This window comes from Pseudophryne corroboree, chromosome 9 (genome assembly GCF_028390025.1).
Source record: "Pseudophryne corroboree isolate aPseCor3 chromosome 9, aPseCor3.hap2, whole genome shotgun sequence".
NCBI classification, from domain to species: Eukaryota; Metazoa; Chordata; class Amphibia; order Anura; family Myobatrachidae; genus Pseudophryne; species Pseudophryne corroboree.
This window is the reverse complement of record NC_086452.1, coordinates 336,872,335-336,887,532: the sequence shown is the minus strand read 5'-3', so window position 1 is coordinate 336,887,532 and position 15,198 is coordinate 336,872,335. Positions and strand designations below refer to the sequence as shown.

Sequence of the window (15,198 nt, the reverse complement as noted above, 5' to 3'; positions counted from 1 at the left end):
GGCACGACCTCCACCCGGGAGAGTGGGAACTTCATCGGGAAGTTTTCCGCATGATTGTGAACCGTTGGGAAAGACCAAAGGTGGAAATGATGGCGTCCCGCCCGAACAAAAAACGGGACAGGTATTGCGCCAGGTCACAAGACCTTCAGGCGATAGCTGTGGACGTCCTGGTAACACCGTGGGTGTAACAGTCGGTGTATGTGTTCCCTCTTCTGCTTCTCATAACCAAGGTATTGAGAATTATAAGACGTAGAGGAGTAAGAACTATACTCGTGGCTCCGGATTGGCCAAGAGGGACTTGGTACCCGGAACTTCAAGAGATGCTCACAGAGGACTAATGGCCTCGGGAGCTAAGATGGGATTTGCTTTCAGCAAGAACCATGTCTGTTCCAAGAGGAACCGTGGCATCTGCCTCTAAGAAAGGACCTGCTCCAGCAGGGACCTTGTCTGTTCCAAGACTTACCGCGACTGCGTTTGACGGCATGGCGGTTGAACACCGGATCCTAAGGGAAAAGGCATTCCGGAAGAGGTCATACCTACCCTGGTCAAAGCCAGGAAGGAGGTGACCGCACAACGTTATCACCACATGTGGTGAAAATATGTTGCGTGGGTGAGGCCAGGAAGGCCCCACGAAAAAATTTCAACTAGGTCGATTTCTGCACTTCCTGAAAACAGGAGTGTCTATGAGCCTCAAATTGGGGTCCATTAAGGTTCAAGTTTCGGCCCTGTAGATTTTCTTCCAGAAAAAATTGGCTTCAGTTCCTGAAGTCCAGACGTTTGTCAGGGGAGTATTGCATATACAGCCCCTTGTGTGCCTCCAGTGGCACCGTGGGATCTCAACGTAGTGTTGGGATTCCTCAAATCATATTGGTTTGAACCGATCAAATCTGTGGATTTGAAATATCTCACATGGAAAGGGACCATGTTGTGGCCCTGGCCTCGGCCAGGCGATTGTCAGAATTGGGGGCTTTGTCTTAAAAAAAAGCTCATATTTGTTTTTCCATTCGGACAGGGCAGAACTGCGGACTCGTCCCCAGTTTCTTCCTAAGGTGGTGTCAGCGTTTCGCCTGAAACAACATATTGTGGTGCCTGCGGCTACTAGGGACTTGGAGGACTCCAAGTTGCTAGACGTTGTCGGGGCCCTAAAAATAGATATATATATATATATATATATATTTCCAGGACGGCTGGAGTCAGAAAGTCTGACTTGCTGTTTATATTGTATGCACCCCAAAAGATGGGTGCTCCTGCTTCTAAGCAGACTATTGCTCGTTGGATTTGTAGTACAATTCAGCTTGCACAGTCTGTGGCAGGCCTGCCACAGCCAAAATCTGTCAATGCCCATTCCACAAGGAAGGTGGGCTCATCTTGGGCGGATGCCCGAGGGGGTCTCGGCTTTAAAATTTTGCCGAGCAGCTACGTGGTCAGGGGGGAACACGTTTGTAAAATTCTACAAATTTGATACCCTGGCTGAGGAGGACCTGGAGTTCTCTCATTCGGTGCTGCAGAGTCACCCGCACTCTCCCGCCCGTTTGGGAGCTTTGGTATAATCCCCATGGTCCTGACGGAGTCCCCAGCATCCACTAGGACGTTAGAGAAAATAAGATTTTACTTACCGATAAATCTATTTCTCGTAGTCCGTAGTGGATGCTGGGCGCCCATCCCAAGTGCGGATTGTCTGCATTACTTGTACATAGTTATTGTTACAAAAATCGGGTTATTATTGTTGTGAGCCATCTTTTTTAGAGGCTACTTCATTGTTATCATACTGTTAACTGGGTTCAGATCACAGGTTATACGGTGTGATTGGTGTGGCTGGTTTGGGTCTTACCCGGGATTCAAGATCCTTCCTTATTGTGTACGCTCGTCCGGGCACAGTACCTAACTGAGGCTTGGAGGAGGGTCATAGGGGGAGGAGCCAGTACACACCATGTGATCCTAAAAGCTTGCTTTTGTGCCCTGTCTCCTGCGGAGCCGCTATTCCCCATGGTCCTGACGGAGTCCCCAGCATCCACTACGGACTACGAGAAATAGATTTATCGGTAAGTAAAATCTTATTTTCAGATTCACAATGGCCGGGTCGCACCCGGGAATGTGTAGACGGGTGCTTCCCAGGTGCGACCCGGCTTGAGACCCCTTCAGACTTGCGGCCCAACCTGGCATATTGCCGGGTTGGTGACGTCACCGCTGACGCTACCGGAGGCTGCGCTTGGAGATGATCATCTCCAAGCACCTCCTCCTCCTATGCAGAGAATTGGTGTCGGGTCGCCTTGACCCAGCTTACCCATTCACACTGTACCACATACCGGGTCGATTCCAGCTTCAACCCAGGTCGAGACCTTGGATGAAATGCCGGGACGCTCGACCTGGGATATTCTTTCAGTACCCTGTCACACTGAGCAAATTCCCGGGTTGATGCGCGTTCATATACAATAACCCGGGAAATATTTGTCAGTCTGAAAAGGGTATTAATCTCCAACAGGTCCACCGTTCACAACAGGCCTTGTATGGTATCTATATGAAAGGATGAGTTATAGCGCCCTTTGGTGTAGCATGTTAATACTCTAGTCTATGGTGATACCAGTGGCGGAAGTAGCGAATGGTGGGCCAAGGTGCAACAAAATGATTTGCCCCCCCCCCCCCCCTCATCCCGTCCAAGTCCGCCCCCTCACCCCTGGAGAGGATCTAGTGAGGGGGACCTGCTCAGGGCCAGGGAAATGGATACCTAGCAACAGTGCCGTAACTAGACATTTTAGCGCTGTGTGCAAGAAACGGCATCGGAGCCCCCCCCTCTATGTAAAACAGGGGCAGTGCACGCCGTAGGTGCACGCAAAATATATAGGGGCGTGGCTTCATGGGGAAGGGGTGTGGCCTCAAAATAATACCAATTCATATAACGGTGCACAGTAGTCTCCATTATTAAAATTACGCCGTACAGTAGCACCACTAGGTAGAGCCCCTTTTACACATTACGGTGGACAGATTCCCCCTTTCTCTGACGTCCTAAGTGGATGCTGGGGACTCCGTCAGGACCATGGGGATTAGCGGCTCCGCAGGAGACAGGGCACAAAAGTAAAAGCTTTAGGATCAGGTGGTGTGCACTGGCTCCTCCCCCTATGACCCTCCTCCAAGCCTCAGTTAGATTTTTGTGCCCGGCCGAGAAGGGTGCAATCTAGGTGGCTCTCCTAAAGAGCTGCTTAGAGTAAAAGTTTTGTTAGGTTTTTTATTTTCAGTGAGTCCTGCTGGCAACAGGCTCACTGCATCGAGGGACTTAGGGGAGAAGAAGTGAACTCACCTGCGTGCAGGATGGATTGGCTTCTTAGGCTACTGGACACCATTAGCTCCAGAGGGAGTCGAAACACAGGTCTCACCCTGGGGTTCGTCCCGGAGCCGCGCCGCCGACCCCCTTGCAGATGCCGAAAAGTGAAGAGGTCCAGAAACCGGCGGCAGAAGACTTTTCAGTCTTCATAAGGTAGCGCACAGCACTGCAGCTGTGCGCCATTGTTGTCAGCACACTTCATAGCAGCGGTCACTGAGGGTGCAGGGCGCTGGGGGGGGGCGCCCTGGGCAGCAATGATAGTACCTTATTCTGGCTAAAAATACATCACATATAGCCCCTGGGGGCTATATGGATGTATTTAACCCCTGCCAGGTCTCAGAAAAACGGGAGAAGAAGCCCGCCGAAAAGGGGGCGGGGCCTATTCTCCTCAGCACACAGCGCCATTTTCCCTCACAGAAATGCTGGTGGGAAGGCTCCCAGGCTCTCCCCTGCACTGCACTACAGAAACAGGGTTAAAACAGAGAGGGGGGGCACTTATTTGGCGATATGACTATATATATTAAAATGCTATAAGGGAAAAACACTTATATAAAGGTTGTCCCTGTATAATTATAGCGTTTTTGGTGTGTGCTGGCAAACTCTCCCTCTGTCTCCCCAAAGGGCTAGTGGGGTCCTGTCCTCTATCAGAGCATTCCCTGTGTGTGTGCTGTGTGTCGGTACGTGTGTGTCGACATGTATGAGGACGATGTTGGTGAGGAGGCGGAGCAATTGCCTGTAATGGTGATGTCACTCTCTAGGGAGTCGACACCGGAATGGATGGCTTATTCAAGGAATTACGTGATAATGTCAACAGAGACGGCCGGCAAACAAAATAGTACCTGTCCAGGCGTCTCAGACACCGTCAGGGACTTTAAAACGCCCATTTACCTCAGTCGGTCGACACAGACACAGACACGGACACTGATTTCAGTGTCGACGGTGAAGAAACACGTATTTTCCTTTAGGGCCACACGTTACTTGTTAAGGGCAATGAAGGAGGTGTTACATATTTCTGATACTACAAGTACCACAAAAAAGGGTATTATGTGGAGTGTGAAAAAACTACCTGTAGTTTTTCCTGAATCAGATAAATTAAATGAAGTGTGTGATGATGCGTGGGTTTCCCCCGATAGAAAATTATTGGCGGTATACCCTTTCCCGCCAGAAGTTAGGGCGCGTTGGGAAACACCCCTTAGGGTGGATAAGGCGCTCACACGCTTATCAAAACAAGTGGCGGTACCGTCTCCAGATAGGGCCGTCCTCAAGGAGCCAACTGATAGGAGGCTGGAAAATATCCTAAGAAGTATATACACACATACTGGTGTTATACTGCGACCAGCGATCGCCTCAGCCTGGATGTGCAGAGCTGGGGTGGCTTGGTCGGATTCCCTGACTAAAAATATTGATACCCTTGACAGGGACAGTATTTTATTGACTATAGAGCATTTAAAGGATGCATTTCTATATATATGAGATGCACAGAGGGATATTTGCACTCTGGCATCAAGAGTAAGTGCGATGTCCATATCTGCCAGAAGATGTTTATGGACACGACAGTGGTCAGGTGATGCAGATTCCAAACGGCACAAAGAAGTATTGCCGTATAAAGGGGAGGAGTTATTTGGGGTCGGCCCATCGGACCTGGTGGCCACGGCAACTGCTGGAAAATCCACCGTTTTTACCCTAAGTCACATCTCTGCAGAAAAAGACACCGTCTTTTCAGCCTCAGTCCTTTCGTCCCCATAAGAGTCATATCTGCCCAGGGATAGAGGAAAGGGAAGAAGACTGCAGCAGGCAGCCCATTCCCAGGAACAGAAGCCTCCACCGCTTCTGCCAAGTTTCTCAGCATGACGCTGGGGCCGTACAGGACCCCTGGATCCTACAAGTAGGATCCCAGGGGTACAGATTGGAAAGTCGAGACGTTTCCCCCTCGCAGGTTCCTGAAGTCTGCTTTACCAACGTCTCCCTCCGACAGGGAGGCAGTATTGGAAACAATTCACAAGCTGTATTCCCAGCAGGTGATAATCAAAGTACCCCTCCTACAACAAGGAAAGGGGTATTATTCCACACTATGTTGTGGTACTGAAGCCAGAAGGCTCGGTGAGACCTATTCTAAATCTGAAATATTTGAACACTTACAAAGGTTCAAATCAAGATGGAGTCACTCAGAGCAGTGATAGCGAACCAGGAAGAAGGGGACTATAGGGTGTCCCGGGACATCAGGGATACTTACCTCCATGTCCCAATTTGCCCTTCTCACCAAGGGTACCTCAGGTTCGTGGTACAGAACTGTCACTATCAGTTTCAGACGCTGCCGTTTGGATTGTCCACGGCACCCCGGGTCTTTACCAAGGTAATGGCCGAAATGATGATTCTTCTTCAAAGAAAATGGACGACCTCCTGATAAGAGCAAGGTCCAGAGAACAGTTGGAGGTCGGAGTAGCACTATCTCAAGTAGTTCTACGACAGCACGGGTGGATTCTAAATATTCCAAAACCGCAGTTGTTTCCGACGACACATCGGCTGTTCCTAGGGATGATTCTGGACACAGTCCAGAAAAGGGTGTTTCTCCCGGAGAAGAAAGCCAGGGAGTTATCCGAGCTAGTCAGGAACCTCCTAAAACCAGGAAAGTGTCAGTGCATCATTGCACAAGGGTCCTTGGAAAAATGGTGGCTTCTTACGAAGCGATTCCATTCGGCAGTTTTCACGCAAGAACTTTTCAGTGGGATCTGCTGGAAAAATGGTCCGGATCGCATCTTCAGATGCATCAGCGGATAACCCTGTCTCCAAGGACAAGGGTGTTTCTTCTGCGGTGGCTGCAAAGTACTCATCTACTAATGGGCCGCAGATTCGGCATTCAGGAAGGGTCCTGGTGACCAGGGATGCCAGCCTGAGAGGCTGGGGAGCAGTCACACAGGGAAAAAATTTCCAGGGAGTGTGATCAAGTCTGGAGAATTCTCTCCACATAAATATACTGGAGCTAAGGGCAAGTTACAATGCTCTAAGCTTAGCAAGACCTCTGCTTCAAGGTCAGCCGGTATTGATCCAGTGGGACAACATCACGGCAGTCGCCCACGTAAACAGACAGGGCGGCACAAGAAGCAGAAGGGCAATAGCAGAAACTGCAAGGATTCTTCGCTGGGCGGAAAATCAGGTGATAGCACTGTCAGCAGTGTTCATTCCGACGCCCGGGAGAGTGGGGATTTCATCGGGAAGTCTTCCACATGATTGTGAACCATTGGGAAAGACCAAAGGTGGACATGATGGCGTCCCGCCTGAACAAAAAACTGGACAGGTATTGCGCCAGGTCAAGAGACCCTCAGGCAATAGCTGTGGACGCTCTGGTAACACCGTGGGTGTACCAGTCAGTGTATGTGTTCCCTCCTCTGCTTCTCATACCCAAGGTACTGAGAATTATAAGACGTAGAGGAGTAAGAACTATACTCGTGGCTCCGGATTGGCCAAGAAGGACTTGGTACCTGGAACTTCAAGAGATGCTCACAGAGGACTCATGGCCTCTGCCGCTAAGAAGGGACTTGCTTCAGCAAGTACCATGTCTGTTCCAAGACTTACCGCGGCTGCGTTTGACGGCATGGCGGTTGAACGCCGGATCCTAAGGGAAAAAGGCATTCCGGAAGAGGTCATTCCTACCCTGGTCAAAGCCAGGAAGGAGGTGACCGCACAACATTATCACCACATGTGGCGAAAATATGTTGCGTGGTGTGAGGCCAGGAAGGCCCCACGAAGAAATTTCAACTCGGTCGATTCCTGCATTTCCTGCAAACAGGAGTGTCTATGGGCCTCAAATTGGGGTCCATTAAGGTTCAAATTTCGGCCCTGTCGATTTTCTTCCAGAAAGAATTGGCTTCAGTTCCTGAAGTCCAGAAGTTTGTCAAGGGAGTACTGCATATACAACCCCCTTTTGTGCCTCCAGTGGCACTGTGGGATCTCAACGTAGTTCTGGGATTCCTCAAATCACATTGGTTTAAACCGCTCAAATCTGTGGATTTGAAATATCTCACATGGAAAGTGACCATGCTGTTGGCCCTGGCCTCGGCCAGGCGAGTGTCAGAATTGGCGGCTTTGTCTCACAAAAGCCCATATCTGATTGTCCATTCGGACAGGGCAGAGCTGCGGACTCGTCCCCAGTTTCTCCCTAAGGTGGTGTCAGTGTTTCACCTGAACCAGCTTATTGTGGTACCTGCGGCTACTAGGGATTTGGAGGACTCCAAGTTGCTAGATGTTGTCAGGGCCCTGAAAATATAGGTTTCCAGGACGGCTGGAGTCAGGAAAACTGACTTGCTGTTATCCTGTATGCACCCAATAAACTGGGTGCTCTTGCTTCTAAGCAGACGATTGCTAGTTGGATGTGTAGTACAATTCAGCTTGCACATGCTGTGGCAGGCCTGCCACAGCCAAAATATGTAAATGCCCATTCCACAAGGAAGGTGGGCTCATCTTGGGCGGCTGCCCGAGGGGTCTCGGCTTTACAACTTTGCCGAGCAGCTACTTGGTCAGGGGCACACCCTGACTGAGGAGGACCTGGAGTTCTCTCATTCGGTGCTGCAGAGTCATCCGCACTCTCCCGCCCGTTTGGGAGCTTTGGTATAATCCCCATGGTCCTGACGGAGTCCCCAGCATCCACTTAGGACGTCAGAGAAAATAAGAATTTACTTACCGAGAATTCTATTTCTCGTAGTCCGTAGTGGATGCTGGGCGCCCATCCCAAGTGCGGATTGTCTGCAATACTTGTACATAGTTATTGTTACAAAAATCGGGTTATTATTGTTGTGAGCCATCTTTTCAGAGGCTCCGCTGTTATCATGCTGTTAACTGGGTTCAGATCACAGGTTGTACAGTGTGATTGGTGTGGCTGGTATGAGTCTTACCCGGGATTCAAAATCCTTCCTTATTGTGTACGCTCGTCCGGGCACAGTATCCTAACTGAGGCTTGGAGGAGGGTCATAGGGGGAGGAGCCAGTGCACACCACCTGATCCTAAAGCTTTTACTTTTGTGCCCTGTCTCCTGCGGAGCCGCTAATCCCCATGGTCCTGACGGAGTCCCCAGCATCCACTACGGACTACGAGAAATAGAATTCTCGGTAAGTAAATTCTTATTTTTACACTTTACGGCAGACAGCGTCCCCTTTGTACACATTACGGCAGACAGAGTCCACCTTTTACACATTACGGCAGACAGCGTCCCCTTTTTACACATTACAGCAGACAGCGTCCCCTTTTTTACACATCACGGCAGACAGCGTCCCCTTTTTACACATTAAGGCAGACAGACAGAATAGATAGATAGATAGATAGACAGAAAGAATAGATTATACTTACTGTCTCCGCTGGCAGTCAGGCTCCTCGGTGCAGCAGCTTCTGGTAGATCCCGGGCAGGGGAAAAGGAGGAGGAGAGAGGGGGACTCGGGAGTCGCAGCAGCGCACTATAATTGGTGGAGGTGCCGCTGCAGCTGTCCCTCTCCCTCCACATAGGCTGCCAGCCGCCGCCGCTGTGATGAGGGAAGCGCATCCCAGCATTCACAGAGGTGGCCAGCCTATGTGGAAGGAGAGGGACAGCTACAGCAGCGCCTCCACCAATTACACTGCGCTGCTGCGGCTCCCCCTTCCTCCTCCTCCTCCTCCCCTCCTCTCCCCCGCGGCATGTAATGAGTTTGACTCATTACATGCCGCGCTGGCTTTGGGCCCCTTGCACTGGTGGTAGTTCCGCCACTGTGATACCCTTCACCTGTGTGACAAGGATTCCCTTATGCCGAGAGGATTTTGACTGACTCCACACCTAATCCTGCAATTTCAGATAAGCTGTTTTTAATTATATTGAATGTACGGGCATTTTATAACCTTTGTATTTGAATAGTGTTTGAATGTATTACACTATTGCACCTATTCCTTTTGTTGCATATGCCGCATACATCACCTGAAGGGGAATTGATTTCGACAGTAGCTGACTGTCCCTGGAATTGGGTACTTGATTGCAATTAAAGAAGTGGTATACCACTTATAAAGGCAATCCTCTTGGCATAAGGGAATCCTTGTCACACAGATGAAGGGTATCATCATAGAGTATTAACATACTACACCAGAGGGCGCTACATCTCATCCTTTCATATATATATTAGAGATGTGCATCGGAAATTTTTCGGGTTTTGTGTTTTGGTTTTGGATTTGGTTCCGCGGCCGTGTTTTGGCAAAACCTCCCTGAAAATTTTTTGTCGGATTCGGGTGGGTTTTTTTTTTTCAAAAAACCCTCAAAAACAGCTTAAATCATAGAATTTGGGGGTCATTTTGATCCCATAGTATTATTAACCTCAATAACCATAATTTCCACTCATTTCCAGTCTATTCTGAACACCTCACAATATTATTTTTAGTTCTACAATTTGCACCGAGGTCACTGGATGACTAAGCTAAGCGACCCAAGTGGACGGCACAAACACCTATCTAGGAGTGGCACTGCAGTGTCAGACAGGATGGCACTTAAAAAAATTGGCCCCAAACAGCACATGATGCAAAGAAAAGAGAAAATGAGGTGCACTGTGGTCGCTGGACGGCTAAGCTAAGCGACACAAACACCTCAATATCACAGGAATGATTCATTCTACTCAATGGTATTATTGGTCCAAATCACTGAAAGAAAATGACAAAATCACTGGAATTAAATGGCAGTAATGTCGGGAATTATATCAAATGGCAGTACCACTGGACTTATACGGAAGTGTCAGACAGGATGGCCCTTAAAAAAATTGGCCCCAAACAGCACATGGGCCCTCATTCCGAGTTGTTTGCTCGTTCTTTTTCATCGCAGCGATTTTCCGCAAACTGCGCATGCGCAATGTTCGCACTGCGGCTGCGCCAAGTAAATTTGCTAAGAAGTTTGGTATTTTACTCACGGCATTACGAGTTTTTTTCTTCGTTCTGGTGATCGGAGTGTGATTGACAGGAAGTGGGTGTTTCTGGGCGGAAACTGTCCGTTTTATGGGTGTGTGTGAAAAAACGCTGCCGTTTCTGGGAAAAACGCGGGAGTGTCTGGAGAAACGGGGGAGTGTCTGGGTGAACGCTGGGTGTGTTTGTGACGTCAAACCAGGAACGAAACTGACTGAACTGATCGCAGTGGCAGAGTAAGTGTCGAGCTACTCAGAAACTGCTTAGAAATTTCTATTCGCAATTTTGAGAATCTTTCGTTCGCAATTTTGCTAAACTAAGATTCACTCCCAGTAGGCAGCGGCTTAGCGTGTGCAATGCTGCTAAAAGCAGCTTGCGAGCGAACAACTCGGAATGAGGGCCATGATGCAAAGAAAAGAGAAAAATAGGTGCACTGTGGTCGCTGGACGGCTAAGCTAAGTGGCACAAACACCTCAATATCACAGGAATTATTTGTTCTAATCAATGGTATTATTGGTCCAAATCACTGGAAGAAAATGACAAAATCACTGGAATTATTCATTATAATCAATGGTATTATTGGTCCAAATCACTGGAAGAAAATGACAAAATCACTGGAATTATTCATAAACATTTGTAGAAAGTTACTGCTTTCTGATTATAGAAATGCTCAGATATTCCTGCGAATCCACAATCCCTTCCCAGAGGAAAAAGAAATTGAGAAACCGTTGTTTGAGAACGTTTGTTCTCTTTCCCTTACAAAGGAACAAACCACTTTCCAAGAAGACTGACTTTTTGGGATTATGGAGACATGGGGGGTAATTCCAAGTTGATCGCAGCAGGACTTTTGTTAGCAATTGGGCAAAACCATGTGCACTGCAGGGGAGGCAGATATAACATGTGCAGAGAGAGTTAGATTTGGGTGTGGTGTATTCAATCTGCAATCTAATTTGCAGTGTAAAAATAAAGCAGCCAGTATTTACCCTGCACAGAAATAAAATAACCCACCCATATCTAACTCTTTCTGCACATGTTATATATGCCTCTCCTGCAGTGCACATGGTTTTTCCCAATTGCTATCAAAAATCCTGCTGCGATCAACTTGGAATTACCCCCATAATGTTTTTGAATATAAATCCTAAAGCAGGTGGTGTATTAGAGCAAAAGAGTGCAAGAGACCAGCCATGCAGTTTCTGAAATATTATGACAAAATGTTACTGTATTTCATAAGCACTCATTCCTAACTCTGCTAAGTACTGTTTGGTATACTGTATCTGGCTTCCATGAGGCAGTTGTCCATTATTTCAGCTTCCATTTACCTTTTTGAAAGCGGTAGAAGTTAACGATTTTTTTTTATTTTCCGCTATTTTTAATTTTCTCCTGCATAGCCCAGTAAAATGTTGCAATGTTAAGTACTGACTTGTGCCTTCTGGGGGTCCACTTCTTCACCAAACCCAGCCAAATCTCATCCTAACCCTCTGTTCCACGTTCTCTATGTACCCCATCTGTGTCACCCATGTCTGTTGACCCCTCCCCTTTAGATTGTAAGCTCTCACGAGCAGGGCCCTCTTCCCTGATGTGCTTATCCTTTGTCTTACTTTAATAATCTTCAACTGTACCACATCCAGCAGTCTTCTGCCACCTGATACTTATTCCAGTGTCATCTGCTGATGTAACTATGTGTATTTACCCTGTACTTGTCCTATAATGTCATCAACTGTAAGTTGCTGTTTTCCTGTTTGATTATTTATGTAAAGAAATAGATATATTACCCACTAGAAATACCACAGCAGCTGGAAGGGGTTTGTCAGACCCCGCTAAAAGATAAACAATATGCAAAGAGGTACCAGCACTATGAGTTCTGTCGCCAATTGTTCAATAAATCAATTACCACTGGATCAGTTAGAAATTTTAATAAACATAATTATCACATAAATTAAAAACGTGAAGATGAGGTATTTAAGAGTTAACCATACAATTAAAATATAAAATGCAATGTGATAAAATCAAAAATAGGAATTGGCTCTGAGGTGATAATGATTCAAATTGCTGGCAAGGACCCAACCATTATTTTAGTGATCCCGGACTTAATAAAGTGCAGATTTCCTCCTCCTTAGAATTATTTGTGCAGTCAGCTGGTAATACCCTTAGTAGTACCTCTCACACAGTTCCATATAAAGATGGTGATGATTGTTCGTCTGTGCAGATATTCAAGGGGTTTCCATAATCTTGCTGGTTGTGCTGAAAGGAGTGGTTTGCAAGTAGAGTCCTTGGAAATCCAAGTGTGGAAGAAGCTGAGCGACCTGGCTCAGGGAAACGCGTTAAGGCACTGCTGTGGAATCCCAACCTTTGTCCAGTTTGAGCCAGATAAGGACTCTTTTGCACACTTGGATTTCCAAGGACTCTACTTGCAAACCACTCCTTTTAGCACAACCAGCAAGATTATGGAAACCCCTTGAATATCTGCACAGACGAGCAATCATCACCATCTTTATATGGAACTGTGTGAGAGGTACTACTAAGGGTATTACCAGCTGACTGCACAAATAATTCTAAGGAGGAGGAAATCTGCACTTTATTAAGTCCGGGATCACTAAAATAATGGTTGGGTCCTTGCCAGCAATTTGAATCATTATCACCTCAGAGCCAATTCCTATTTTTGATTTTATCACATTGCATTTTATATTTTAATTGTATGGTTAACTCTTAAATACCTCATCTTCACGTTTTTAATTTATGTGATAATTATGTTTATTAAAATTTCTAACTGATCCAGTGGTAATTGATTTATTGAACAATTGGCGACACAACTCATAGCGCTGGTACCTCTTTGCATATTGATTATTTATGTACTCTGTAATTGGGCACTGCAGAACCCTTGTGGCGCCATATAAATAAAGGATAATAATAATAATAATAATATAGGGTGTATAATCCCCAGGTGTATCTCACACATCACACAGTACAGTTTATAGGGTGTATAATCCCCAGGTGCATCTCACACATCGCTCAGTACAGATTACAGGATGTATAATCACCAGGTGTATAACACACGTCGCACAGTACAGTATACATACTGGTCACAACAATGCAGCAGATATTGAGCACTGATCAGGATACTAGAAGTGACACAGAGCTGCAAGATACAGCAATGGCCTACTGTACTGTACTATATATGTATACTGCTGGTCACCAAAATGCTGCACTGTCCTACTATATACTGCTCACAATAATGCAGCACAGATATGGAATGGATACTTGCAGTGACACAGAGCTGCAAGATACAGCAATGGCCTACTGTACACAACTATATACTGTTGGGTCACCAAAATGCTGCACTGTAATACTATATATACTGCTCACAAAAATGCAGCACAGATATGGAATGGATACTTGCAGTGACACAGAGCTGCAAGATACAACAATGGCCTACTGTACACAACTATATACTGTTGGGTCACCAAAATGCTGCACTGTAATACTATATATACTGCTCACAAAAATGCAGCACAGATATGGAATGGATACTTGCAGTGACACAGAGCTGCAAGATACAGCAATGGCCTACTGTACACAACTATATACTGTTGGGTCACCAAAATGCTGCACTGTAATACTATATATACTGCTCACAAAAATGCAGCACAGATATGGAATGGATACTTGCAGTGACACAGAGCTGCAAGATACAACAATGGCCTACTGTACACAACTATATACTGTTGGGTCACCAAAATGCTGCACTGTAATACTATATATACTGCTCACAAAAATGCAGCACAGATATGGAATGGATACTTGCAGTGACACAGAGCTGCAAGATACAGCAATGGCCTACTGTACACAACTATATACTGTTAGGTCACCAAAATGCTGCACTGTAATACTATATATATTGCTCACAAAAATGCATCACAAATATGGAATGGATAGTATACTTGCAGTGACACAGAGCTGCAAGATACAGCAATGGCCTACTGTACTGTTCTACTATAAGTATAATTATATACTGGTGGTCCCCAGTCCCCACAATAAAGCACACTGAGCACAGATATTTGCAGCACACTGAGCACAGATATGGAGCGTTTTCAGGCAGAGAACGTAGATATTTCAGCACTCTGAGCACAGATATTTGCAGCAAACTGAGCAAAGATTACGGAGCTTTTCAGGGAGAGAACGCAGCAACGTCCTCTCTGTTCAATCTCCAATGCACGAGTGAAAATGGCGGCGATGCGCGGCTCTTTATATAGAATACGAATCTCGCGAGAATCCAACAGTGGGATGATGACGTTCGTCCGCGTTCGTGTTAACTGAGCAAGGCGGGAAGATCCGAGGCTGCCTCGGAACCGTGTAAAATAGGTGAAGTTCGGGGGGTTCGGATCTCGGAGAACCGAACCCGCTCATCTCTAATATATATATATATATCAGGGACGTGCAGTCAGGGGAGGCAGGGGAGGCAGTGCCTCCCCTGTCATTAATGAGTAAAATAATACAAAGAAGATACTTATGACACAAGTATCTTCTTTATTATTTTACCTATCATTATATGTGTTAAAATCAGTTTGGGAGGCACCGATCGTGGTGCCTCCCGTAGTGATTGGGAAAGGTATGTGGAGCGGGGGGCGGGCGCAGGCGGGCCCTAGCAATGTGCTGGAAAAGCCCATTGAAATAACATGGGAAAGCGGCACCATTAGTGGTGCCGCTTTCCTACAAGGACGTGCTTTCAACCTATGAAAGCACGTCCCTGTGAGTGAAGCCACAGTGATTGGCCAGCGGATCCGTCACTGGATCCGCTGTCAATCACTGTGTGGGCGTCGGTACCAGCGGAGGTGCGGGCGGCGGAGGTGCGGGATGCGGCGGGCCGGGCGGCGGAGGTGCTGGCGGCGGAGAGGCGGGCGGCGGTAGCGGCGGCGGGACGCGGCTTTCAGGCTCCTTGTGCAGAGTTTGGCAGCGGAAGCGGTACCCATTTAAAAAATGGC

General features: G+C 47.1%; 1 protein-coding gene across 1 annotated transcript in view; it reads left to right on the top strand.

The window, feature by feature from the left end:
* EFCC1 (EF-hand and coiled-coil domain containing 1) overlaps positions 1-15,198 on the top strand; it is a 261,847-nt gene that overhangs the window by 113,078 nt on the left and 133,571 nt on the right. The window lies entirely within an intron of this gene.